Source organism: Gadus macrocephalus, chromosome 15 (assembly GCF_031168955.1).
Source record: "Gadus macrocephalus chromosome 15, ASM3116895v1".
Classification (NCBI taxonomy): Eukaryota; Metazoa; Chordata; class Actinopteri; order Gadiformes; family Gadidae; genus Gadus; species Gadus macrocephalus.
Genome location: NC_082396.1, coordinates 19,332,539 through 19,335,504, shown reverse-complemented (window position 1 = coordinate 19,335,504; position 2,966 = coordinate 19,332,539).

The following is a 2,966-nucleotide window of genomic DNA, read 5'->3' as shown; positions in this document are numbered from 1 at the left end:
CTTGCTATTATTGTTGTATTATTAATTTATAAATATATTATTGCAATTTTTATAATGTTGATTTGTATGATTAAGATTTTCATCTTCTTCCTCTTCTTCTACATATTCTTCTTCGTCTTATTATCAGTATAGCATCCGATACACAACTTTATGTCTTAAATCCTTTACATTTATTACAAAAAGTTTATTCAACTTTCGCTCGTACTTAACAGATCAGAGAAAACAAGAAGCTGGTAACTAAATATGCAAGAGGCTAACTCAGAAAAACAATGTCTCGTCTCTAAAAAACACTGAAATAACCGAGGAGAAACAACGCAGAACACATCTCACTTCTCACTGCTTCAGACGCCGAAACATCAACAGGATTAAATTTTGGGGTATGCGTGGACGGTTATCAGACCATTATAAAAATAAAAAATGAATGCACAATAACTCATGTTAATCGATGGAATGTGCAATTATAGATGTAGGCCTATTTCTTAATTATTATTATTTCATTATTATTATTTAATTTTTGTGTACGCCAACGACTATTAGACATTTGACCAAGCCCGTTTCTTCATAACAGACTGATGTTTAGTGTCCCTGTCAGTGGCGGTTATGAAGGCCGACACTCCTTATTGGTTCTAATTGATAACACAGTACACATCTCTGTGGCCCCATTGCGAGACTCTGGTCCCATAATCTCCACGCACCATATCCCAGCGCGAGGCTCTGGTCCCATAGCCTCCACACACCACATCCCAGAGCGAGGCTCTGGCCCTCTAGCCTCCACACAACACCTCCCAGAGTGAGGCTAGCCTCCACACACCACATCCCAGAACATCACAGTGGGCCTTGCGGTGTCAACTGGCAGTGACAGGGCGAATCAGGGTCCCGTCTCCCCCTTGACAGTGTTTGTAAACCAGTTGTTTCCAGGGATCAGTTTGATCAGGAAGGGCACCGGGCCGGAGACCCGCTCTGCTCGGTCTAAACGGTGATTATCACGGCCGCTGATGAATGGAGATCGCATTTCCCCTAATAGTGAACTGGCTGTTTTCACAGCCTCCCACCGCTCACCCGGCCGCGCTCCGCCACGACCCCCACTAATTGAGCTGATTACTGCAAGATGTAGGTTTGTGTAAGCGTGCGTGTGCTTGCTTGTGAGAGAAAGTGACTAGGCCTATGTGTGTGTGTGTGTGTGTGTGTGTGTGTGTGTGTGTGTGTGTGTGTGTGTGTGTGTGTGTGTGTGTGTGTGTGTGTGTGTGTGTGTGTGTGTGTGTGTGTGTGTGTGTGTGTGTGTGTGTGTGTGTGTGTGTGTGTGTGTGTGTATCAGCGAGACTGCTTTTTGTTGAAGCAGAGTTGAGACCAGCGCAATGGGGGTAGATGTGATAGGTCACATTCCTCAGAAGTCCGCGTGTGGTATGGACATCCAATTAACAATCACATAAAATGATATATACATCAAAACTATTGTTAATAAAGGCCACACATCTAGGTCACACATCTTTTTGAGCTATCAGCCAATTCGAACATATTTTAGATATTTAGATGAATGTAATAAGAAAGGTTAGAAGGGTTCTGTCATCAGGGGTCGATGTACTCCCACACTTTAGTGAGTTGGCGTAATTGGGCAACAAGTTTATCTAAAAAAACGTTACTTTCACTTTTGCAATAACGTTGACTGAGGGATTCACATCGGATTGTGTACGTGTCAGTGTCTGTGTGTTTGTGTGTATATATCTGAGATGCATTGGTCAGAGAGCAGCTCTATGTATCGCTACTTGAACTAATTCACTCAATCAATCACACCATTTGATTCCTGTTTATTTTCAGTAGCCGACGGTCACTTAGAGTGCACACTGAAGTCTTTATGAGATGTAAAGGCGTGTTGAGTTGCCATTAAAAGCCCTAGGACTCATTCTGCTATAATTTGGGCTCCGTTGATATTTCACGGTCTCTAACCTCTGCGTCCCCGGAGAACTGTGTGCAGATCGAGACCTCCAACCTGTCTCTCGTCAAACCGACAGCACGCGCCTTCGCTGCTGCCCCCCGCCCCCCCCCCTCCACACACACACACACACACACACACACACACACACACACACACACACACACACACACGCACACGCACGCGCACACGCACGCGCACGCACGCACGCGCACGCACACACACACACACACACACACACACACACACACACACACACACACACACACACACACACACACACACAGGTAAAATCTTTCAATCTGCATAGGCATTTAGCTAATTTGTTTGAATGAGCCAAAGTAGACCCCAGATTAGAATTATGCATGATTAAATCTGCTACATCCTGTTATTTATTTGAATATTATATACAAGAACAAGTTCAACACCAACAAAATATACAAAATAAGTAGTAGTATATATATTATTAATATTTATATGAATATTATTATTATAAATAATCCATCAGCCGGTCAGTGAAGGAAGAACAAACAGGAAGAGTTTCTCATAGAATTAATTCGGGCTATAGCCTTTTTGTTTAGTCATTTTGGGAAGACGTGTCAAAATAGCGTTTAAGTCTTGAGTCTGAGATGCCGTAAAAACATTTCTTTAATCAAACAGAGTAATTAGTTGGCCATGGTAATAAGGAATAGGGCTTATATCCGAACTGATCACTCCCAACTGACAATTATTCAAATAATCTTTGGCTGACCAAAAATAATAAAATGTGTCTCATCAATTATTGCTAACACACACAGAATGTATCAGATGTGGTGCACGCAAATAATGTATCAAGAGCTGTGGGGAATTCATATGTAATTAGTTTTGACACAAACATATAATTGTTTATTGCCCCAAGATGGGAATTAATTTTGTTTTACTTAGAGAAACACTTGTAGAGGCAATCTATTGAGAGGAGTAAGACATGCTTACAGAGCCTGACAGAATGTCATTTTTATCAAATGAACAAATGAAAAGAAATAAAATAAACCTACTG